The following is a 25299-nucleotide window of genomic DNA, read 5'->3' on the forward strand; positions in this document are numbered from 1 at the left end:
CTCGGTCTGAAGCGGGACCTCACGGTGCTTCTCATTTGCATTTGCCAAATGGATGTTGAGCATTTTCATATGGTTGTTGTCCTTATTTACTAAAAAAACTGTCAACAGGAAGTTGCCAGTAGAGGACAGACACCTTCTTCCTGAACCCCGTGAGTGTAGAGGCCAGCTGACCCCCACGCCCCAGGGCACTGTGCATGTCCTACCAGAGAGGACATTCTCTCACAAACCATAGCACAACCATCAGCGCCAGGAAGTTAACGCTGGCACTGACGACCACCTGACCCTGAGATTCGATTCCAGTTCCCAGTAACATCCTTCACCGCGAAGGATGCAATTCAGAACACCCGGCCTGCAGTTCTCATGTCTTAGAATGAATGTCCTTCAGTTTGGGCCCCCGTCACATTTCCTCGTGACACTCAGTTGTTATTCTCCGGCAGGGAGACCCCGGAACACCTACTGCATTCTTGTTTCCTAGCAGGTGGCACGGGCCTTCAGGTTGTCCCCTTACTGGTACTGTCACCACATCATCGAGGTGGTGCCTGCCAAGCTTTTCCACTTTGAAGCTATCCTTAAAAAGAATCCTCACAAAAGGAAACGTTGATTTATTTTAGAGAGAGAGGAGGGGGCAGGGAGAGAGGAAGGGATGGAGCGGGGAGAGAGCGAGAAACTGATGTGAGCGAGAAATAGCGATTGGTTGTCTCCCATACGCATGCCAACTGGAAACCACACCCACAGCCTAGGTATGTGCCTTGACCAGGGACTGACCCTAAAACCTTCTTGGTAAACAGGACAGCATTCCAACTACCTGAGTCACCCAGTCAGGGCAAGTTATACTTTTTCATTTTGAAATCGTGGGAAGAAACCTTGAAACTCTGTAAAATTAGTCCTCGAGCTCCCAGTGCACATCGGTTCAACAACACAGGTTTGAACTGAGTGGGTCCACGTACAAGCAGTTTTTCCAATAAATGTGCAGGTGACCCCCTGCGTGCCCAGTTCCACATCTGCAGACTGGGCCAACTCAGTTGGGGATTGAGACTAATAATCCAGGAATCCACGCGCGAGGAGGACATCCTGACTCCCTGCTCCATGCCATTCTGTAGGAAAAGCTGGATTGTCCAAGGATTTTGGCATCTGTGACGGTCCTGCAACCAACCTCCCGAGGATGACAAGGGATGACTTTGTTAAGTTTTGGGGGAGTTGTACAAGGATTTTGACGCGTGGGGTATCAGGCCCTGACCTCCGCCTGGTTCAGGGTCCGCGGAGTTCACGCGCTGGCTGAGTGCGGTGTGTCAGAGGGCTATCTCCAATTGCAATCAGTACAGACTGTGATTCATCGACTGTCCCAGGCTCACCAGCCAGGAGCCTTCAAGCGTGGGCTTTTCTCCTTTGTTGTCACTGTTCTTCGGCTCTGGAATGCAGACAATGCTCCTGCTTTAAATTCCTACCAAACCAGCATCTCCCCTCACCCGATTGAGCGTCTCTGCTGCCTGGGGAGCCCTGGGGCCATCTCCGGCGTGTCCAGGGAGAGGGGCCCGACTTCCCACCAGGCCGCCTCGGGTGAAGTGCCCAGCCACTCCGGGTGTCAGTGTGATGCTAACAGATCCGAGTGTTGACTGTGTATGAAAAGGTGTTAAAATGTGCAGTGTTTACAAATGTAACAGGCGGCTCCTGTTATCGAGTAAACTCCTCCCCATTCACCTGGTCAAGCCCCAAGCCCCAGTGTGACTGTATCTGGAAACAGGACTTTGATGAGTAATTGGATGAATGAGGTCATAAGGGTGGGCCCTCCTCACACAGACTGGTGTCCTGATAAGAAGGCAAAGAGACTCAGGAGCCCCCTCTCCCCCAGGTCCCTATCCCAAGGAGTCCACCTTAGGTGTCTGACATGCATTCAAAGCTGCGCCCAGTCCACGTGCAAGTTACCAGCCAGGAGCCATTTCTCCCATAAGCAACGTCGTCTGACAGTGCAGTGGACATGTGCCGTCTCACGTGATTTCCAGGGCGTGGCAGGGGAGTGAGAGCATCCCAGATAGGTGCGCATACGTCCTGACTCACCTGTGCCCCTGTTCTGTTCTGTGACAAGGGGATTAAGACCCCAGGCTGGGAATCAGCAGACTTTCAGGTAGGGAGGGTGCCCTGGGCCCAGTGGAAGCCTGAGGAGCGAGGCTGGAGGGCAGAGTCTGTGTCAGAGACCCAAGTGCTTCAGGGGGTTGGCGGTGTGGTGGTGGTTGGGGGCGAGTGTGGCCCCTCCGGGCTGCAAAGGGCCAGAAAATGGATTTCCCCTTCCAGCCTCCAGGAGGGACCTCGATTCCACCAACACCTAATCTAGCCCGGCGAGGCCTTCCAGAACTGCAAAACATGAATCTGTGTTATTTTAAACTCCTAAATTTGTGGTGATTTGTTACAGCCACAAATCAGGGAAACCGAGCTGGGTGGTGGATGAGGCCAGGCTCTCAGAGCAGGGACGAGGGCCCCGAACCTGCTCTGCACCCCTGACGCACAGCTGGCCCTCACTCCTCCAGTCCCGTCTCAGGTCAACAGCAGACATGAATTTTCCCACAGTTCCGAGTGCAGAAGTCCCAGCTCCGGCCAGGTGTGGGCAGGGCTGGTTCCTCCCGACCTTCTCTCTTTGGCTTTGCAGGTGGCCACCTTCTCCGTGTGCGCACATGGAGCCCCTGTGCAAGGGTCTGTGACCTAATCCCTTCCTCTGAGGACCCAAGTCAGAGTGGGTCAGGACCCAGCCACAAGACCCACAATTTCCTCTTTAAAGGCCTGTCTCCAAATTCAGTCACATTCGGCGACATTCTGAATTTGATGGGGTGCACAATTCAGCCCCTAACTCTGCCTTCTGGACCCCTCAAATTCATGTCCTTCTTACATGAAAAGTAAATTCACACTCATCCCAACAGCCTAAATGTCAGTCTTTGTCAACATCAACTCCAAGTCCGAAATCTCATCTAAATCTCCACTAAATCCAGTGTAAATTAAGTACGGATGAGGTGGCTCATCTGGAGGGAAAATTCCTTTCCAGCTGTGAACCTGTGGAACCGGGCTAGTTACTTGCTTCCGAATTCGGACAGGTGAGGCGGAGAGGACAGAGGACAGGAGCTCGACCAGAGCAAGAAGGGGCTGTGCTCCTGGCCGGTCTCTGCAAGGCCCTTTTGCACGACATGACATTGCTTCAATGGAAAAAGCGATTTTTACTAGGTGGGCAGTGACAGAGAAAAGTGATGCTTTTGAGTTTTCCATGTAATTTTTAATTGAGAAAAGGACAAATGCTATTGTCTTTCAGCTCAGTGCTTTATTCAAGAATACATTTTTTGTAAAATTTCTAAGGGCAATTAATTTTCTCATTTCTGGATAAATGATCTCATAAAAAAGAGAGATGATTTTGTGCCAAAGTATCAGGATTTTACTTTACATTGTGTGTGTGTGTGAGAGAGAGAGAGACAGAGAAGCGTGTGTGAGGGATGTGTGTGCATGTGTGTAAGAGAGGTGTGTATATGCAACTTATTTCCCCCTGCCTTTGCTCTCTGCGAGTAGTTCTGCTGCCCTCAAAATCCTCTGAGGATCTGTCCAGTCCCTCCAGCTCCCCGTTCACGGAGGGACAGGTGTGGCATGCTAACAACAGACATGGTCCAAGTCTTCATGACTTTTGCTTCTAAAATCCTGAGCTGAGCAGGGAAGAATTCAGAGTAAAGCAGATAAATGCCTGGGCCAAGTGCAGATGGAGGCCAGTTTTGGAGTTAAATGGCCACCAGCCAAAAACACCTGGAGCACCAGAAACTTCAGAGGGAGGTGGCCGTGTTGATACATTGATTTGGACATCTGGCCTCCAGAACTGAGAGAGAATAAATTTGTTTTATTTTTGTTTTAAACCAACCAGTTTATGGTACTTTGCTACCACAGCCCCAGGAAATGAATACACTTGGTCTGCACATTTATACACTGAATTCTTCCCGGGCTTCATTCTTGGCGCTCACGTATGAACCGACCACTGACACCAACGAGGTAAGCAAGCACATGTGGAGCCTTTCAGACCTCAGGTGGCAGTCTGTCGGGAGAAAGCCCAGCCGTGGTTGATATAACGAGAATGGTTTGTGCTACATCCATAGAACCTGGCAGCCAAGGAGAGTGAACTGGAGTGCATGTGTGGGAACAATGACCACTTCACGGCACTAGTCAGTGGGGGCGGCAGACGCCATTGGGTGAGCATGTGCACTGTGTGGCCATCACATTCAAAATGATTGAGTTGAGCAACGAATCTGTATCAAGTTTTGCGTTAAGCTTGAACATTCCTCTGTGGAAACTCTTCAGATGATTCAGAAGGCCGCAGCTGTGGGCAACTGGTGATGGGCAGCTTCATCAAGACAATGTGCCCGCTCGTGAATCACATCTTGTGCAGAGTTGGTGCAACATCAAATCATCCAAGTGACTCAGCCCCTCTACAGCCCAGATTTGGTGCCTTGTGACTCCTGGCTCTTCCCCACACCAAAATCACCTCAGAAGGGGAACAGATGAGATTCAGAAAAACACACTGGGGCAGGCAGCTGGTGGCGGCTGGGAGAACTGGGTGAGGTGCCCCGAGGTGCAGGAGTGGCAGTGGCCGCTACAGAGTCTTGTCATTTTTTATTACAGTTTACATTCGGTTCTACTTTGTGTTAGTTTCAGGTGTGCAGATAGTGGTTAGACAATCGCACATGTTACAAAATGTTGCCCCGATATTTCCAGTGCCCACCTGGCACCCTGCATGGTTATTACATTGTTAATGACTATATTCCCCCTGCTGTGACTTACATCCTGTCACTATTCCATAACTACTGATTTGCACTTCTTTATAATTTTTTAAAAATCCTTATCTGAGAAGACTTTTTTCTTGCTTTTTAGAGAGAGAGGAAGGGAGAGAGGAGAGAGAGAGAGAGAGACATTGACTGGTTATCTCCTGTACGTGCCCTGACTGGGGATCAAACCCGAAATCTTCTGGCGCACTAGAGGATGCTTCAACCCACTGAGCCACACTGGCCAGGGCCAGATTTGTAGTTCTTAATCCCTTCACATTTTCACCCATCCTCCCAACCCCTCCCCCCGGCGACGAACAGTCAGTTCTCTGTCTCTGTGAGTCTGTTTCTATTTTGTTTGTCTGTTTATATTCTTCAGATTACAAGTGCAGGTGAAATCATCGGAAATTTGTCTTTCTCTGACTGACTCATTTCACTTAGCACAACACCCTTGCCGTGGTGTCCAACCTGCAGCCCAGGATGGCTGTGACTGTAGCCCAACACAACCTTGTAAATTTACTTAACTTCTTTTCTCATCAGCTTGTGTCAGTGTCTGTGTGTTTAAGGTGCGGCCCAGAGACACCACGAGGTTGGACCACCCTGCTCGAGGACTACTTGTGCTGCTGTCGCAGGTGGCAATGTTTCATTCTGTAAAAAATTTTCAATGTATTTTATTATTAGAGTTGTCCTATTTCTTTCTCCTCTTTATTCCCCTAGGCACTATACCTGCCTTCCCACCAGCATTCCCTCCCCAACCTTAATTCATGTCCATGGGCCACACATATCAGTTCTTTGGCTTCTTCATTTCTCACACTGTTCTTAACCTCCCCTGTCTATTTTGTACCTACCGTTTATGCTTCTTTTTCTTAAAGGTTTTATTTATTTGTCTTTAGAGGGGAAGGGAAGGAGAGAGGGAGAGAAATATCAATGGATGGTTGCCTCTCGTGCATCCCCTGCTGGGAACTGGCCTGCAACCCAGGCATGTGCCCTGACTGGGAATCGAACCGCGACTGTGTGGTTTGCAGGCCCACACTCAATCCACTGAACTACGCCAGCCAGGGCCCTACCACTTATGCTTCTTATTCCCTGTTCCTTTTTCCTTTCTCCCCCCTCCCCTTTCCCACTGATAACCCTCCATGTGATCTCCATTTCTATGATTCTGTTCCTGTTCTAGCTGTTTGCTTAGTTTGTTTTTGTTTTTGTTTTTAAGGTTTGGCTGTTGGTAGTTGTGAGTTCATTGTCATTTTACTGTTCATATTTTTTACCTTCTTTTTCTTAGATAAATCCCTTTAACATTTCATATAATAAGGGCTTGGTGATGATGAACTCCTTTAACTTGACCTTATCCAGGAAGCACTTTATCTGCCCTTCCATTCTAAATGAAAGCTTTGCTGGATAGAGCAATCTTGGATAGAGGTCCTTGCCTTTCATGACTTGGAATACTACCTTCTTTTTTTAAAAAATATATTTTATTGATTATACCATTACAGTTGTTCTATTCCCCCCTTCATTCCCCTCCACCCGCACACTCCCTCCCCCACCATTCTCCCCCCCTTAGTTTATAATCACGTGTCTCAAGTTCTTTAGATTCTATATTTCCCCCACTATTCTAGCCCTCCCCCTATCTATTTTCTACCTACCATCTATGCTATTTTCTGTGCCTTCTCTCCCCTTCTCCTCCTCCCACCCCCCTGTTGCTAACCCTCCATGTGTTCTTCATTTCCATGGTTCCACTCCTGATCTAGCTGTCCTCTTGGTTTGCTTTTGTTTTAGGTGTGGTTGTTAATAGCTGTGTGTTTGCTGTCCTTTCACTGTTAATATTATTCATCATCTTTTCCTTATATAAGTCCCTTTAGCATTTCATAGAATAAGGGCTTGGTGATGATGAACTCCTTGAACTTGACCTTATCTGAGAAGCACTTTATCTGTCCTTCCATTCTAAATGAAAGTTTTGCTGGATAAAGCAATCTTGGCTGTAAGTCTTTGGATTTCATGACTTGGAATACTTCTTTCCAGCCCCTTCTTGCCTGTAAGGTCCCTTTTGAGAAATCCGCTGACAGTCTGATGGGTACTCCTTTGTAGGTGACTGTCCCCTTATCTCTTGCTGCTTTTAAGATTCTCTCCTTCATTTTGGTCTTGGCTAATGTAATTATGATGTGTCTTGGTGTGTTCCTTCTTGGGTCCAACTTCTTTGGCACTCTCTGAGCTTCCTGGATTTCCTGGAAGTCTATTTCCTTTGCCAGACTGGGGAAGTTCTCCTTTATTATTTGTTCAAATAAGTGTTCCACTCATGGCTGTTTCTTTCCCCCTTCTGGTACCCGTATAATCCAGATGTTGGAACGTTTAAAGAATGTCCTGGAGGTTCCTAAGCCTCTCCTCATTTTTTTGAATTCTCATTTCTTCATTCCTTTCTGGTTGGATGTTTCATTCTTCCTTCTGGTCCATTCCATTGATTTGAGTCCCAGTTTCCTTTCCATAGCTATTGGTTTCCTGGACATCTCCCTTCATTTCAATTAGTTTAGCCTTCATATTTTCCTCTAATTTGTGACTAAGTTCCTCTAATTTGTGACTGTAGTCTACCAATTCTGTGAGCATCCTGATAAATAGTGTCTTAAATTGTGCTTCTGAGAGGCTGGCAATTTCTCGGTCGCTTAGAGTTATTGGCTCTGGGACTTTGAGTTCTTCTTGCACTATCTTTTGGGCTGTTCATGCCTGTTCCATAGCAGGATCGGAGCCCTAAAGTGTTCACTAGAACAGGGCAACTAAGTCGCTGGGTTGTGACGTTGTATGTGGGGGCGGGGTCAAAGAGGGACAATGGCTTCCCTCCGCCGCCTGCCGCCTTGACCCCCACAGGCACCACAGCCACCACCGTCACCGGGCCCACGTGTTTTGTTCCACTGCACTCGAGTGTGCCACCGCTGTCGGCCCTCCACCACTGGGTTCGTCCCCTGGGGCCTGCGTGGTCCGTCTCACTGCGCGCGAATGTGCTACCTTGGTCAGTCTGCTCCGCACCCTGACTGGCTTTGGGCTGCCTGCGCGCCTAGCGCCTAGGTCGGGGGATCTGTCCTGCCCGACCCAGCTCCGTTGCTGGTTCCGCCTCTCTTACCGTCCCCGTTGAATGGTTTGTAGCTGTCGGACTTCTGTGTAATTCCGTGTTCTGGTCTTTGGGTGTGTTCTAGTTCTCCAAAACTTTTGTTGTAGTCAAACTTGGTTGTGGGAGAAGGCACAGTGTTTCCACCTATGCCTCCATCTTGGCGGAAGTCGGAATACTACCTTCAAGTCCCCTCTTGTCTGAAAGTTTTTAAGAAATCAGCTGACAGTCTTATGGGAACTGCTTTGTAGGTAACTGTCTCCTTTTCCTCTGCTGCTTTTAGGATTCTCTCCTTATCTTTAATATTGTGTAATGCAATTATGATGTGTCTTGGTGTGTGCTCCCTTGGGTCCAACTTCTTTGGGACTCTTGAGGTTCCTGGAAGTCTATTTCCTTTGCCAGATTGGGGAACTTCTCTTTCATAATGTTTTCAAACAAGTTTTCCATTTCTTAGTCTTCCTTTTCTCCTTCTGACACCCCTATGATTTGGATGTTGGAATGTTTCAAGTTGTCCAGGAGGCTCCTAAGCTTCTCATTTTTTTGAATTCTTGTTTCTTCACTCTGTTCTGGTTGAATGTTTATTTCTTCCTTCTGCTCCAAACTATTGATTTGAGTCCTGGTCTCCTTCCCATCACTGTTGGTTCCTTGTATATTTTTCTCTATTTCACTTTGCCTAACCTTTACTTTTTCCTCTATTTTGTGACCATACTCAACCATTTCTGTGAGCAACCTGATTAGCAGTGTTTTGAACTCTGCATCTGAGAGGTTTGCTATCTCCTCATCATTTAGTTCTTTTTCTGGAGCTTTGATCTGTTCTTTCATTTGGGCCATATTTTTTTTGTTTGTTTTGGCATGCCTATTATGCAGTAGAGGGAGGAGCTTAGGTATTTACCAGGGTGGGGCAACTCGGGTGGCTGCGTGGTGGGGCTGTGTGTGTGTGAGGGGTCAAAGGGGGAGTAATGCCACTCACTCAGCTCTCTCTCTGCTTTCAATCACTTCTCTCCCCCTACCCACAAGCAAATTGGGCCCCTCTGGTGCCGATTCCCAGGTGGGTGGGTTTGTGTATGTTCTAGGACCCTGTGGGTCTCTCCAATGAACTCTGCTGTGAGGCTGGGAGTGTATCCCACTGCCTCAACCCCTACAGAATCTTACAGAGGTTTTGAAGCTTTATTTCCCTGCACTGTAACCCTGGATTGTGTGGTCTGTCCTGTTCCTCAGTTGTTCCTCACAGTTTATCCACACCCAAATGTGGGACTGAGCGCTCTGCCAGCCGCCACCTTGGCCACCCCAATCCCCCAGCTACTGCCTCACCTGCCCCACTTTTCTGGCTGCCACCTTGCTGCAAGTCCCCTCTTCCCTGCTGCCTGGCTCTGTCCCTCCTACTGGTCTGGATGAACGTTTCTTCTTTAACTCCTTGGTTGTCAGACTTCCATGCAGTTGTATTTTCTGGCAATTCTGGTTATTTTTTTTGTTTTTAAATTTGTTGTCCTTCTTTTGGTTGTGTGAGGAAGCAAAGTGTATCTACCTATGCCTCCATCTTGGCTGGAAGTCCATTCTTTTTATGGCCAAGTAATATTCCATTGTAGGTATGTACCACATCTTCATTATCCAAACATCTGTTGATGGGCACTTGGGTTGCTTCCATATCCTGGCTATTAAACATAATGCTACAACTAACACAGGGGTGCATATATTCTTTCATGTTAGTGTTTTGGGTTTCTTCGCATATATACCCCAAGGCGGAAGCACTGGATCATAATGCAGTTCCATGTGTAATTTTTGAGGACCCTCTATACTGTTTTGTTTTCCATGGTGGCCGCACCAGTCTGCATTCCCACCAATAGTGCATGACGGCTCCCTTTTCTCCATACGCTCACCAAATCTTGTTGACTTAAGGATGAGAGCAATTCTGATAAGTGAGAGGTGGTATCTCATTGTGGTTTTAATCTGCAGTTCTCTGATTAGTGACATTGAGCATCTTTTCATATATCTATCAATCATCTGTATGTCCTCTCTGGACAAGTGTCTATTCAGGTCTACGCCCCATTATTTAATTGAAAGTTTTTTAGTTGAATGAGTTCTTTATAAATTTTGGATATTAACCCCTTATCAGATGTATAATTGGTAATTATCTTATTCCATCAGTGGGCTGCCTTTTCACTTTATTGATGGTTTCTTTTGCTGTGCAAAAGCCTTTTAGTTTGATGAAGTCCCATTTAATTAAAAAAAAGATTTTATTTTTAGAGTGAAGGGGAGGGAGGGAGAAAGGAAGAGAAACATATATTGGTGCCTCCTATACACACTGCAACCAAGAACCGAACCCACAACCCAGGTATATGCCCTGAGCAGGAATCAAACCAGTGACCTCTCAGTTTGTGGAATGATGCCCCACCAACTGAGCCACACAGTAGGGCTGTTTACATTTTCTTTTTTTTCCTATCAGGAAAAATATCACTAACAGAAATGTTAGAGGTTTTATTGCCTATTTGCTTCTAGGAGTTTTATGGTTTCAAGTCTTACATTTAATTCTTTAGCCCATATTGAATTTATTTTTGTATATGGTATAAGGAGGTGTTCTAGTTTCCTTTTTTTGCATCTCTCTCCAATTTTCCCAACACTATTTACTGAATAGACTATCTTTACCCCACTGCATGTTCTTGCTTCCTCTGTCATGCATTAATTGACCACGTAGGTGTGGGTTTATCCCTGAGCACTCTATTCTGTTCCACTGACCTATGTATATGTTTTTATGTCCGTACCATGCTGTTTTGACTACTATAGCCTTGTAGTATAGTTTTATATCAGGTAGTATGATTCCTCCAACTTTGTTCTTTCTCAAGATTCCTGTGGCTGCTTGGGACCTTCTGTGATTCCATATACATTTTTGAATTACTTGTTCTAATTTTGTGAAATATGCCATTGGTATTTTGATAGAGATTGCAGTGAATCTATAGATTGCTTTGGGTGGTGTGGGGATTTAACTATGTTGACTGTTCCCATCCACAAACGAGGTGTGTGTGCTTCCATTTGCGTCCCTCTGCTTTTCCTTCTGACCCTTTGTAACAGCCTGTCATCTTGTGCCCTAAAGATTATGTCAAGTAAAACAGCCCAGGCAGGAATAAAACTAGTAAGACAACTTAGCAAAGTCACGGAGTACTAGACACCGCCACCCGACTTTTTTGAGACTACGTAATGACTGAATGGCTTGGTCTGGGAAAACAAACACAGTAACATGGTGCTCATTCTAGATTAGACGGGTTTGGGACTCAGAGACAGCGAGCTGTCCCCACAAGAGGAAGGAAGGCCTGACTGTGAGGGCTGTCACCCTCTGATGCTGTTGACAGTTTGTCGCATGCGTTGACTGATTTCTCCACCATGCCTCTTCATACTGTGCCGACAGACAGGCTGATCTGCGTTGCTCAGGTGAGCTTAGCACGAAGGAGAATGTTGGAACAGCAGTGGGAAAAGCAACAGGGACACATGAAGCCAGCCTGAAAATAACCTGGACAGATGCGTATGTTCCAGGAAAAAAGATGCAGAGTCTGACACACTTTTTCCTTAACAGGTCGCCAGCCTGTGAGTGATCTTGGCAAAGTGCCATATTTGCCGTATATAATGAGCACTTTCTTTACCCAAATTTTTGAGGGAGAAATGAGGATGCACATCATACATGGGTATAATGATTGCACACCATGGGTGTAATAGTGGGTATAACCATCCCAAATGCAATGTGCAGAAAAATGTGGGTGCACATTATACACAGTGAAATACAGTTGTTTGAGGGGTGAACTATCCCTGAGCCCTAGAGGTGGCAGCGGTGAGTGGCAGGGCTTGCCTGGAGGCGAGCAGAGGACAGCCCCTCCCCCCGCCTCCTCCCCGCAGCTGGAGAAGCCACAGACTGCAGGGTCTGCACGGCCGACCCGACCCTCGGAAGCACCTGAAGTGAGGCCAGTCCTCCTGTGCCGGGTGGCCGGGCCATGGGACATCTCTGGGTACGACAGTGAGCCAGGAATGCTGGCTCTGGCTATCGTTGTGAAGAGGCCCCGACCCGAGATGACAAAGTTGTGAGTAAAAGGCTATAGGAAGCCGGAAGAATGGAGAATGGGCACGTGGCCCAGCCCACACACGAAGTCTTTGTAAGTGAATAGGGAAGGGTGCAGTGACCAGTGTCCTGTCTGAGGGCAGGTAAAATAAGGCTTTGGTCCAAGGAGAGGCTCCCCCGGGAGTGGGGACAGTCTGTCGTCATCACACTGCAAGCCCATACCCACAGCAACCTGTGGCCACGCAGTGCCACTGTCGCTGGTGCTGATGCCCCATTCTCCAGGGTTTGGGTGGGCAAACAGCACCTGCAAGGGAGACAGGGTGGGGGGTTGGGTCGCCAAACGGCACCTGCAAGGGAGACAGGGTGGGGGTTTGGGTCAGCCCCCATGCCCGGCTCATCTCCGACGCTCAGGCAGCCCAGAAGACCTGCTTCTCAGTCCCTGGCTGGCGTGGGAGGCGAGATGGGCACGTGCAGGACTTGGAGCTGGACTTGGAGCCAGACTTGGAGCCAGACAGCTGAATTACTCTTGGGTCTGCTCTTTATTCACTATGCAACTTTGGGCTGTTACTTTAACCCCCTGCTCTCTTCAACTGCAAAATGGGAAGAGAAATCGTTATATTTGTTTACTGTTGCTGCTGCAACAAATTGCCACAAACTTATGGCTTGCAACAATACCAACTCATTATCTTATGATCTGGTGTTTGGAGGGCCGCAGCTGCTGGGGCTTCTGGGGAGAGCTGGCGGCCCCTCAGCTCTCCAAGCCAGCAGCCTGGCATCTCCCAGTCTCTCTGGCACTGCTGTCCTCCTCTCGTAAGAACACGTGATGACATTGGGCCCTCCAGGTAACCCAGGAAAATCTCCCCACCTCAAGACTCTGAACTTAATCACCTCCTCGAACTCTCTCCTGCTCTGTGAGGTAATAGATTCACAGGTTCCAGGAATTAGTGTGTGGCCATCTTGGGGGGGGGGATTGTTTTTCCAATCACAATAGTTGCCAAGGACAAAACAGCTAATACAATAAAAGACACTTAGAGGCTGGCATGTAGCAAACACTCAGTAAATGTCAGCTATTATTATTATTATTAATGCTATCTGCTCAAGCAGAAACTCAGCCTAAAAAGCCACCCACTGGCTCCACCTCCACCCTTCCCTCTGGCCAAATCCTGAGCCTTCCTGGAAGCCTTCCCTGACCAAGGCTGGGCTCGGTGTCCCGCACTGTTTGGGAGGAACCTGTGCTTCCTTCCATGTTGTGTCAGAGTCATCCGCCTCCCTCATAGATTGTCAGTCCCTCAAGAGCCAGGACCTCCTTGTCCTCCTCTCCTAGCTCCATCCCCAGCGCACGGCAGGCAGACGTCCTCGCAGCTCATCAGATGGAACGTCCTTCCTGACTCCTAGCAGATGAGGGCGAGGTAGGTTCACCCAAACCACAGAGCTGCCACTACCAGCAGCAGAAGGGGAGGCAGGCAGGTCTGTACTTTGGGGTCGCCGCGCTCTGCACAGAGGCTGTTCTTCAGGGTGCAGAGCTGGCTGGCTCCCCGGTGAGGAGGAGAACAGGCGAAGACAGGGCCATGTGTTTGGCTGGAAAGGAGACTCAGGTCCGGAGGCATTTCAGCCACGTGACGTTTGTGGGCAGCCACTGGCTCCCAGCTCCAACGGGGCAGGAGTGGCTGTCAGAGGAACCGGCTCGGGGGATGCTGACACCATTTGGGCGTTATCACACACGAGGAAGCAGATGCACAGAAATCACTGGGTTCTGTGGTTTGTCAAACACAGATTCCCAGGCTCTTGCCCAGGCCTGCTGAGTCAGAACGTCCAGGGCCAAGGCAAAAAGCGGTAGTTTTGAAAAAACTGCCCAGGTACAACTTCCTGTCAAGATGGCGATGTAGATACACGTGGCTCGCTGCCTTGCACAATTACGTCAAAATTACAACTAAACTATGGAAGAACCATCATTCAGAACCATCAGAAATCGAGCAGAATGGAAGTCCTACAACTACGGAATTTAAAGAAGAAACCACGCCCAGAGTGGCAGGAGGGGCAGAGACGCAGAACAGCTGGTCCTAAACCCACTGGGCTGGACAAAAATTGGGAGGGGTATCTCGGGAGTGAGGGGTGCCAACCCAAGTCACAGGGAGCCCAATCTGGGCTGCAGGGGGGCTGAGTCACCTGGGTGATTTGATGTTTCACCAAAAAACTCTGCACGAGACCTGGTGCACGAGTGGGCACATTGTCGTGATGAAGCTGCCAATCACCAGTTGCCCACGGCTGCGGCCTTCTGAATCGTCTGAATAGTTTCCATGGAGGAATGTTCAAGTGTAACACAAAATTTGGTGCAGATTTGTTGCTCTACTCACTCAATCGTTTTGAATGTGACAGCCACACAGTGCACATGCTCACTCAATGGTGTCTACCACCCCCACTGACTAGTGCAGTGAAGTCATCATGGTTCCCATTGCCAGGTCCCCTGACCTACAAGACACAGGTATGCCCTTGACCTGCAGGGAACACATTCCAAGACCACAGTGGAAGTCTGGAGTCACAGACAGCATGAAACCCCACACTTGCACTTACACGGAGCACTTCATGACTTGCCTCTGGCGTACAGGATGCTGGCTCCACTACTTGGCACGGCGACCTGCACACCAGCACTGGGATGCCGACAGTCACAGCATCACCCAGATGGCTTCTAAGTGACATGTGGGCGGGAGCATCTACAGGGTAAAGACGCTGGACAGAGGGATGGTCCATGTCCCGGGTGGGACAGAGCAGGCCAGTGCGCGATCCCACCATGCTACTCAAAATGGCACATAATTTGAAACTTAGGAATCATTAATTTCTGGAATTTTCCACTTTTAATATTTTCGGAGCTCAGTTGACTGTGGGAAACTGAAACCACGGACAAGGGGCCACTGTATGAAAAGTCTGACGGAGCAGCCTCCTGGCGCATCCAGGCCCACAGCAAAGGGGCTGGAGCGCGGCCCCTCTGCTCCAGCTCGCCCCCAGATCTCACGATGGGCGTCTGTGGCCCAGCCCCCAGGGGCACCGTGGGAGGCTCTGTCCCTGGTGCTCGGGGAGGCCGGCCTCTGGGCTGCTGTGGCCTCCACAGAGCAGGCGAGAGCTCTCCACGCTGTGTGTCACGCTGCTCAGCCTGTCCCCCTGTGTGATGCTACCAACCCTTCTCCTGGCGACGTGGTTGCCTCGTGCGCTGGGGGTGCAGCAGTGGGAGCCCGAGGGCAGCAAAATCCCGGTCCCATCCAGGAGGGCAGCTGAGCAGAAACCACCCGTGACCCGTCATGTTTCACCTGCTTCCGTTCTCGTGGGCTCCACGTGCACCACACACAGTCGTGTCCAGTCGGTTGCCTTGGTCTCGAGTCGGGACTAAGGGTCTCTCTGAAAGCAGCCCTTGCAGAGCTGCTGCCGGCTCCCCGGCTCCCTTTTTGGTTGCATTTTCTCCCAAGCACTTGTTACAGTTTAAGGTGCTTATTTGTTAATTTGCTTAAGTTACCTTTGATTTTCTGACTTACTATTGCTCGGACCCTCCACTAACATGTAACTTCTGCGAGGGCAGGACTGGCTTGTTCCTCTCCACCGCCTGCTTTGCTTTATGCTGCATCCCCAGCACTGAGAGGAGGGTGAGGAAACCCACCACGGGCGTGTGGCCGCACAGCCCACGACACCAGTGCAGGGGAGGCAGGGCAGGGAGGGCAGGGCGGCCTGGGCCTGGGGAATCCAAGTTGCCGTGGTGACCGTGAAGCAGGGCCAGTGGAGCTTGGGGGCAGGAAGATGGGGACCCAGAGGTTTGGGAAGAACATAAAATAAAAAACTCCTCTCACCGAAGCTAATGAACTGCAGCCCCAATGAGGCCGAGGCCGGTGTGTTGGGGACAAAGCAGCACAAACAAGGCTGGGCTGGACGTGTGACGCACACAACATGAGTCATTGGAGCGGAAGTGGGGGTGGCGGGTGCAGCAGCCCCAGGGACTGTGGGGCAGGGGCAGCCCTTCCGAGGGACCTCGCCCCATGAAAACCTGCATTGGAAGGAGGGTGCATTTCACAGAATAATTTTTGGTTTGCCCCGACACTCACATCTGCTCTTTGAAGCCCCCGCTGTTTGCCGCCCCTCGGAGTCCCTGGGAGGGTGGTCGCCCACCACATGGCTTTGCTTGGTCACTGGGGACCCCCTGTGTCCAGCCAGCCTCTGCTCCTCCCAGACAGCCCCCCCTCACCTGCAGGTCACACATGCTGCCCCCAGCCGCCTCCTCCTGCATTCTCTCAGCCAGGGCATGCTACCCTGAGAGACCACTGGAAGCAGACCTTGGGGCCTTTGCCCTCCAGCGGGGTCAGGGCCTGAGCCACCAAGCCTGCCACCTCGGAGAGAACCACCTGCAGCCTTCAGCACCCCTCCCCCAACCACTCCGCTGCCACCCCTACCCGAGGACCCCTCTGCTCCTTCCTTCCTGTTCCCTAACTCCATTTCTCCTATTGGACCTCCATACTGGAGGGGTGCGGGGCAGGAGAGCACATTTGTTTGTCACAGCAAGACCTTCGCTGTGGTTGTGAAGGTGTTCTACCTAATAAGAGCTCTTAAAAACAATGGACGATGATGTTTCCTTCCTCCCCATTGCTGTCCCTGCCTCCTCCTTTGGTGGCGACTGGACAGGTGTGGACAAGAGGGCCTGCGGCTGTGAACTGGACATGAGCACCAGGACGCACGGGGCGAGAGAGAGAAGCAGAGGCACACGGGGTGGGGGAGGGCAGTGGGTGGAGGGCTGTCCTCCTGGCAGGGCGCACAGTCGGCTGTGGGGGAGGAGAGCACTTGGTCCCCAAAGGAGGCTGAAGCCTTTCTTTGATGTCTTCTCTCTTCCTCCCCAGGCCCCAGGGAACAAAGGTCTGAGAAATGTGAGCCTGGAGCGGGAAAGGAGCAGGCACAGCCCTGGGTGCATCTCACATCCCACACCCCTTACTTCTCTCCCCAGGGCTCTGCTGCTCTCACGTCGGGGTGCATACGCTTATCCTTGGTCAGTTGAAGAGTCACCACTCTCCACCAAACACCCTGCCAGTGGTCACCTTGCGTTTTGCTAACGAGAAAGCTTGCAGGTGTGGTGTGAGGGTTAATGAGACCACCCCCATGATGCGCCCACCAGGCCCTTCCTCCCCACACTGGGTTCCTCCCAGGGCCCTGCCCACCTGGGCTCCTCCCAGGCTGGGCCCTGACTGGGGACCCTCAGGGCTTTGGGGACACTAGCTTCTCCACAGCTACAAAGACCTCCTCGCCTCCAGGACACCTGGGGCCCACGCACAAGCACCAGGCCTTCGACACACCCACGTTCCCAGCTGCACCAGACCCGCCAAGGTGTGCCGAGGTCCACTAGGGATGCTGGTGACCACTGGCAGCTGCCATTTGGCCTCACAAAAGCCCCCTGGTGCAGCGGCTGGAAATGGGCAGGCTCGCTGTTCAACTGATGTCTTCGTCCTCTCTGTCCTCTCTAAGGCAGCACTTGCCTTCAGCAGCATCTCTTGCCTCCACTTCCTTCCCTGAATGGAAATTTCATTTGCGTCTGTTTTCACTTCTGATCATTTACGTAAGACGTCTGCTTTATTCTTCACGTGGTTTAAATCAGCTGGTTGAAAACCTGCAGTAGTACTAGGCTAACTTTTACATGTTATAACTGACCTCTGGTTTTCCTTTTTCTGACACTCATTTATCTTCTCTAATTTTCCATTAAAACAACCTAGCTGCTGTTAAAAGGATAGTTCACGGTACTTTTGGTGTATTAAAGAAGTTAAATTTCAGTTTCTGGTTTACAAAAACCGAACAAATGATCTACCTGGATAGTAAGTCTCTTTGTGCCCAAATATGTCTAGAGCCAACAAAAATACTGAGTAAAAAAGGAAACTGCAAGATTAGTCAGTAGCATATGCTCCCAAAGGTGTTCCTAGAACAGATCGGGGAATTATCTTAAAGATACTGTTCCAAAATTCCATGAAGAAAAAAGACAATTAAAATGTATTGCCTTTTAGGCATTCTGCCTTCTTCAAGTTGAACAAAAATGAGACAAACTAAGAAAAAAATGTGAGAGTGAGGCGTGGCTATAAGTAAACGAGACTGACTCGTGTTGTAGACGTCCATCATTTCTCGGCCATTTGGTCGCCTTCTGACATAAGCAGTAGTTGTGCGTGCATGCGCATGCGTGTGCGTGTGTGTGTGAGCGTGTGTGAGCAGCAGGGTTACACACAGGTGCTTCTGAAGCCCTACCTGGTCCTCCAAGACAGCTACCTGGTACTTGCTCCCCCAGGGGCCAGGGGATGACAGTGCCCAAGTTCCCACCCAATGCCCCACCATTTCCAAGAAAGTGCAGAGATTTGGGTGCATCAAGGACTGTCAGTTTTAAAAAGTGTAAAATGCACGTGCAAAAGTTTTTCCCTGGTTTTCCCACCATGGACAAAGGCGATGCCCAGCCAGTCATAGGCCAGTGTGAAGGACCTTTCTGCTGTGCTGTTTGTTTCTCAGCCCACCTGGCTTCCTTTGGGCAATTTGATCCAACGGAGGCTGAAGACTGGAGCCACAGGCACGCGGAGGAGCCAACAGGAAGGCCACTGTCCCAAATAGTCACTTCAGCCTGACAACCCCTTAAACTAGCAGAGCGTCCTGGTGCACCTTAAATACAGCGTATTTATTTGCGTAGACACCGACGGGTGCTGTGTCCAGCTTTTCCAATGGCTGGTGGGTGAGCCAAACTCACACTTGGGTAATAACGCACCATTTACAGGTTTACAGGTCTGGGGTCTCCTTTCTCAGGACCGAAAGGCCTTCCACCTCCGGGTTCCCGCCGCAGCCTCTGCGGGGAGCAGGGCCAGGGCCGCGCGGCCGACCCCCCGCCCGGGACAGGCAAAGGGTTTCCCGAAAGAACCCAAGCACAGAGCCGAGTCCCCTCGGGCCGCTCGGAGGCGCCTGCCCCGGATTCTCCTTTCCCCCCGGAGGACCGACGAGCCTTCTGCAGCGCTGGCACGTCCTCACTGGGATGTGAGCGCAGCCCGGCAGGTCTCGGCCGCGACCAGCGTTTCACAGCCCTGGGAGGGAGCAGCAAGCCAAGGGAGCCCGGGTGCAGAGGGTCCCAGGGGGCCACCGGCCACTTCACCACTTGCTCAGACTTTGACATTCGGGACTTCCTAATATCCTACTTCAAGACACACAAAACAAGCAAATCCTCCTAAATTAAGACGCCTTCTCCAGCCTCACCTCTGCCCCTCGCCCTCCCGTTATTATTTCTAAGGCATAAATCAGCCCACCGCTCCCCAAAGCCACCGGGCGCGCGCCGCGAGTGCAGTGCACTTCAGCACCAGCCGCGGGGACAGACGCCATGGGGGAGGGGTGACAAACCTGCGCCCTGTCGCCGCCAGACCCGGGAGAGGCAGGTGTCCCCGGTGTCAGGAATCAACAGAACTTCTGCCGGCGCTCGCCGAAAGCGTTTCCCCCAATAGAACGACCGACTGGACAGTCCACCCCTTCCATGACGGTCCTGCTGGCGGGGACGTCCCTGCCGAGGCCGGAGCGAACGCTCGGTGACCTACATACGGACACGGGTCCCCGGTACCTCGCCGCCTCCGTCGCCGACCCCCAGGAGACTCCGGAGCCTCCGGAGCGGCCCGTACGCACCTGCGCTCCGCGGAGGGTCCCGGGTTGGGGCAGCCGCGCACCTGCCGCCCAGCTGCTGGCCGCGCGGGCTGGGCCGCGGGCGCCGGAACCGCCCTCCGGCTTCGGGACGTTCCGCCGACCCCCGGTGATTTCAGCTCCCCCGAGCCCGCCGAGCCCGGGCGGTGCCGCCCGTCCGCACAGCCCCGCCGCCGCTCGCCGGGCGCCGCTCACGCGCGGGCTTTGTCTCCGGCGCGGCGCGCGCGGGGGTCCAGGCCCCTCGGCACCGTCCCGGTGGGCGCGGGGCGGGAGCCGGTCAGCACTCGCCGGCCCGGCAGAGGCAGCGGGGGCCGAGCCTGGGGCGGCGAGCGAAGCCGGCCGGACGCCAAGCGCCTGTCCGCTGGGCCCTGCGCGCTGCTCGGAGGCGCGACCCGACCCCGCCTCTTCCCCCTGGCGGTGGTCTCGGCCGCTCCGCAGCGGGGTCTCCCCGGGCGCCCGGGAGGGGCTGGGAAATCCCGCCCGCCGCCGACGTCACCGGTGCGTCACCGGGGCTCCCGCGCGGGGGCTCCGTGCCCCCCGCCCGGCGTGCCCCGCCTCCCGTGCCCCGCCCGCGGCCCGCGCCCTGTTCCCCGCGCCCCTCGCCCGGTAAACTCCCACCCCGCAAGGTCCGAGTCCCCCGTCCAGCTCTCAGCTCCCCGAGCCCCCAGCTCGGCCCGAGCCCCTGCCTTCCATCCTCGCACCCTGCGCCCCCAGTCCGGCTCCCAGCGCCCCTCGTCCTCTGCCTGGCCCCCGCGACCCCGCCGAGCTCCCGGGCCTCGAGCCCGCCGGGCACCCCGCCCGCAGCGCAAGCCGCCCTGGGCTGGGGGAGGGGAGGCGGGAAGCCGGTGCTCGCGGGTTCCGCGACCAGAGCTCCGCGCAGACCCAGCTTTACCTGCGGGCTCGGTCCCGGGACTCGCCGGGTGGGCGCGGCAGCTCGCACGCAGCACCTGGGGATGCGTCAAGCCCCCGACCTGTCCCCCGGGGCAGTGACACCTGTGCCTACCGACACTCACCGGGAGGCGCAGGCCCGCCGGACTTCGTGACGGGAAGCACCGGGGACGCCGGGCCGCGGAGGGGCCGCCCAGGAGTGAGAGCTGCCGCGTCTGGGAGGCGGGAACGCACGCCCGATATTCGTGGAGACCCAACGAGGCTCAGCACAGACCTGCGTCCGGCTTTTTAAATTCAGCCTGAGATACGTTACGTGCCTTTGAATGGACTGTTTAGGTCACTTACTTCCATGTAATTATGATATGGCTGGGTTTATTTTATTTGTTGAATTTATTGGGGTGACGTTTGGTTAGTAAAATTATATACCTTTCAGGCGTGCAATTCTATCATACGTCATCTGAGTATTGTGTTGTGCGTTCACCGCCCCCAGTCCTCTCCTTCCATCACATTTTATTCCCCTTTACCCTCCTCTACCTCCCCCACCCACTTTCCCCCTGAGAATCACCACGCTGTTGTCTGTCTAGGAGTTTTGTTTTTCGCTTCATCTCTTCACCTTTTGCACCCAGTCCCCCAAGACCCCTCCCCTCTGACAGCTGTCTGTTCTATATCTATGAATCTGTCTCTGTTTTATTTGTTAGCTTGTTTTGTTCATTGGGCTCCACATTTAATTGAAATCATAAGGCATTTGTCTTTCTCTGACTGGCTTATTTCACTCAGTATAGTGTTCACGTCCCTTCCTGCTGTTGCAAAGGGTGAGATTTCCGACTTTTTCACCGCTGAGCAGTATTCCACTGTGAACATGCGCCACAGCGTTTTTATCCACTCATCTCCTGCTGGGCACTTGGGCTGCTTCCACATCTAGGCTATTGTAAATAATGCTGCAAGAAACATAGGTGTGTGTGTGTGTGTGTACACACACACACACACACACACCTATGTATATATACATATTGAATTAGTTGGGGGTTTTTGTTTCTTTGGCTAAATTCCCAGAAGTGAAATTGTTAAGTCACAAGACAGTTTATTTTTATTTTTTGAGATATCTCCATACTGCTTTGCACAGTGGCTGTGCCAGCCTGCATTCCCACCAACAGTGCACGAGGGTTCGCTTTTCTCCACATCCTCGCCAGCACTGCTGTTTGTTGACATATTAATGGTGGCCATTCTGACCCTTGTGAGGTGATATCTAGTTGTGGTTTTGATTTGCATTTCTCTGATAATTAGTGATGTCAAGCATCCTTTCATATGTCTGTTGGCCATTTGTATGCATCTTTGGAGAAGCATCTATTCAGGGGCTTTGCCCCTTTTTTAATTGGATTCTTTGTTTTTTTGGTGTTGAGTTTTATGAGTTCTTTATATAAATTTTGGACATTTCAGACATATCATTGGCAAATGTGCTCTCCCATTCAGTGGGTTGTCTTTTCATTTTGTTGATGATTTCCTTGGCTGTGCATAAACTTTCTAGCTTGAGGTCGTCCCATTTGTTTATTTTTTCTTTTCCTTGCTTGAGAGATATGTCAAAAAATATTGCTATGAGAACTGTCCACTATTTTATTGCCTATGTATTCTTCTAGGATTTAAATGGTTTTGAGTCTAACATTTAAGTCTTTAAATCATTTTATTTTTTTTCTTGTGAATAGTGGAAAAGGGTGATCTAGTTTCATTTTTTGCACGTCTGTCTAATTTTGCTAATACTATATATTGATAGACTGGCCTTATTTTACCCCATTGTATATTTTTGCCTCCTTTGTCAAATGTTAATTGACCATAAAGGTGTGGGCCTTATTTCTAGGCTCTCTGTTCTGGTCCATTGATCTATATGTCCAATTTTATGCCAGCACCATGCTGTTTTGATTACTATGGACTTCTAGTATAGTCTGGTATCAGGTAGCATGATTCCTCTTGTTCTTTCTCAAGATTGCTGTGGCCATTTTGGGTCTTTTGTGTTTCCATAAACATTTTTGGAATATTTGTTCTAGTTCTGTGAAATGCCACTGGTATCTTGATAGGAGTTGTGTTGATCTATAGATTGCTTTGGGTAGTGGGGATCTTTTAATGATTTAATTCTTCCAACCTACGAACACGGTATGTGCTCTCACTTGTTTGTATCTTCTTCAATTTATTTCTTCAATGTGTTACAGTTTTCCAAGTACAGGTCTTTTACATTCTTGGATAAATTTATTCTTAAGTTCTTTTTAATGCAACTGTAAATGGGGTTGTTTTCTTAGTTTCACCTTCTGATTGTTCATTATTCTTGTATAAAAATGCAACTGATTTCTGGATATTTATTTTGTATCCTGCTACATTACTGAATTCGTTTATCAGTTCTAGTCGTTTTTGGTAGAATCTTTAGGGTTCTGTATACACGGCATCATGTCACTTACAAATAAAGACAGTTTTACTTCTTCATTTTCTATTTATATGCCTTTCATTTCTTCGTCTTGACTGACTGCTGTGGCTAGGACTTCCAGTACTCTGTTCAACAACAGCGGTGAAAGCAGACATTCCCGTCTTGTTCCGGGTCTTAAGGGAAACGCTTCTAGTTTTTGCCCATTGTGAATGATGTTGGCTGTCGGTTTGTCATAAATGACCTTTATGATGTGGATGTATGTTTCCTCTATTACCACTTTGCTAAGGGTTTTTATCATAAATAGGTGCTGGATTTCATCAGATGCTTTTTCTGCATTTATTAATATGATCACATTATTTTTATCCCTCGTTTTGTTCATGTGGCGTATCACGTTTATTGATTTGCGGCATTGTGCCAATCTTGCATCTCTGGAATAAATCCCACTTGGTCATGGTATATGATCTTTTCAATGAATTGCAGAATCTGGTTTGCTAATATTTTGTTGAGGATTTTACCATCTATGTTCATCAGGGATGTTGGTCTATATTTTTCTTTCTTTGTGGTGTCTTTGTTTGGTTTTGGAATTAGGATAATGTTGGCCTCATAAAATGAACTTGGGAGTCTTCCCTCCTCTTGAATTTTTGGGGATAAATTGAGGAGGACAGGTGTTGGTTCTTTGAATGTTTGGTAAAGTTTCCCATGAAGCCATCTGCTCCTGGACTTTTGTTTTTGAGGAGTGCTGTGATTACTGCCTCAGTTACCTTAGTTGTAATAGGTCTAGTCAGGTGTTGTAATTCATCCTGACTCAGTTTTGGAAGATTGTATGTTTCTAGGAATTTATCCAGTTCTTCCAGATTGCGCAATTTGTTGGCATATAGTAGTTCATCAAGTTTTCTTACAACCCTTTGTATGTCTGTGGATTTCCCCCCCCCCCCCCCAGATAGAGCAATTTTGGATGTAGATCCTTGCCTTTCATGACTTGGAATACTTCTTTCCAGCCCCTTCTTGCCTGCAAGGTTTCTTTTGAGAAATCTGCTGACAGTCTGATGGGAACTCCTTTGTAGGTGACAGTCCCCTTATCTCTTGCTGCTTTTAAGATTCTCTCCTTGAGTAATGTAATCATGATGTGCCTTGGTGTGTGCTTCCTTGGGTCCAACTGCTTTGGGACTCTCTGAGCTTCCTGGACTTCCTGGAAGTCTATTGCCTTTGTCAGACTGGGGAAGTTCTTATTTTTTCAAGTAAGTATTCAATTTTTTGCTCTTCCTCTTTTCCTTCTGGTACCCCTATGGTTAGGATGTTGGAACATTTAAAGTTGTCCCAGAGGTTCCTAAGCCTCTCCTCATGTTTTTGAATTTTCATTTCTTTGTTCTGTTCTGGTTCAATGTTTATTTCTTCCTTCTGCTCCAAACTATTGGTTTGAGTCCTGGTTTCCTTCCTTTGACTGTTGATTCCCTGTACATTTTCCTTTACTTCAGTTTTCATAGCCTTCACTTTTTCCTCTGTTTGTGACCATACTCCACCATTTCTATGAGCATCCTGATTACCAGTGTTTTGAACTCTGCATCTGATAGGTTGGCTATCTCTTCATTGCTTACTTCTTTTTCTGGAGCTTTGATGTGTTCTTGCATTTGGGCCATATTTTTTTTACCTTGGCATGCCTGTTACATAGTAGGGGGTGGAGTTTTAGGTATTCGCCAGGGTGGGGCAGCCGGCATCGCTGCATTGTGATGCAGCCTGAGAGAGAGGGGCCTGAGAGGGAACAGTACCACTTGCTCATCTCTCTGCTGGTTTTTAGTTACTTCCCCTGCTGCCCAAAAGCATTGGGCCCTTCTGGTGCTGATTCCTGGGTGGGTGAGTTTGTGTACATTCTAGGACCCTCTGAGTCTCTCCAACGAGCTCTCCTGTGAGGCTGGGAGTTTCTCTCACCAACTCAACCCCCACAGGTTTTCTCAGTCAGAGGTTTTGAGGCTTTATTTTTCTGCACTGTAACCCTGGGTTGCATGGTCTGTCTTGCTCCCCAGTCGTTCCTCCCAGTTTTTTCACATGCAAATGTGGGGCCCCCAGCACTCTGCCATCCACCACCTTGCTCATCCTGGTCCTCTCCTCCCAGCTGCCCATCTCCACTTCTCCTACTAGTCTGAGTGAATGTTCTTCTTCAACTCCTTGGTTGCAGACTTCCATACAGTTTGATTTTCTGGCAGTTCTGGTTATTTTTTGTTTTTAAATGTTTTCCTTCTTTTGGTTTTGCGAGGAGACAAAGTATATCTACCTGCACCTCCATCTTGGCCAGAAAACAGTATTTTCTAAACTCATGTCCCATTAACTGTTCATGAGAAAAGAAATAAGCTGAGTACTTGAGAAAGAATATTGTTGTCTAGTCTCAAATGATCTAGTCATTTTGGCCTAAAAGGACACAATG

General features: G+C 50.1%; 1 protein-coding gene across 1 annotated transcript in view; it reads right to left on the reverse strand.

Annotated features, from left to right (window-relative positions):
- Window positions 1-19766, reverse strand: part of GNG4 (G protein subunit gamma 4) — a 50425-nt gene extending 30659 nt beyond the window's left edge. The window contains exon 1 of the mRNA XM_037037316.1: window positions 19568-19766. The gene's annotated coding sequence lies outside the window, so the exon portion shown is untranslated. The remainder of the gene's footprint in view (window positions 1-19567) is intronic.
- Window positions 19767-25299: the final 5533 nt, after the last annotated feature.

Source organism: Sturnira hondurensis, unplaced genomic scaffold (genome assembly GCF_014824575.4).
Source record: "Sturnira hondurensis isolate 20B ecotype Veracruz unplaced genomic scaffold, ASM1482457v3 Scaffold0022977, whole genome shotgun sequence".
NCBI classification, from domain to species: domain Eukaryota; kingdom Metazoa; phylum Chordata; class Mammalia; order Chiroptera; family Phyllostomidae; genus Sturnira; species Sturnira hondurensis.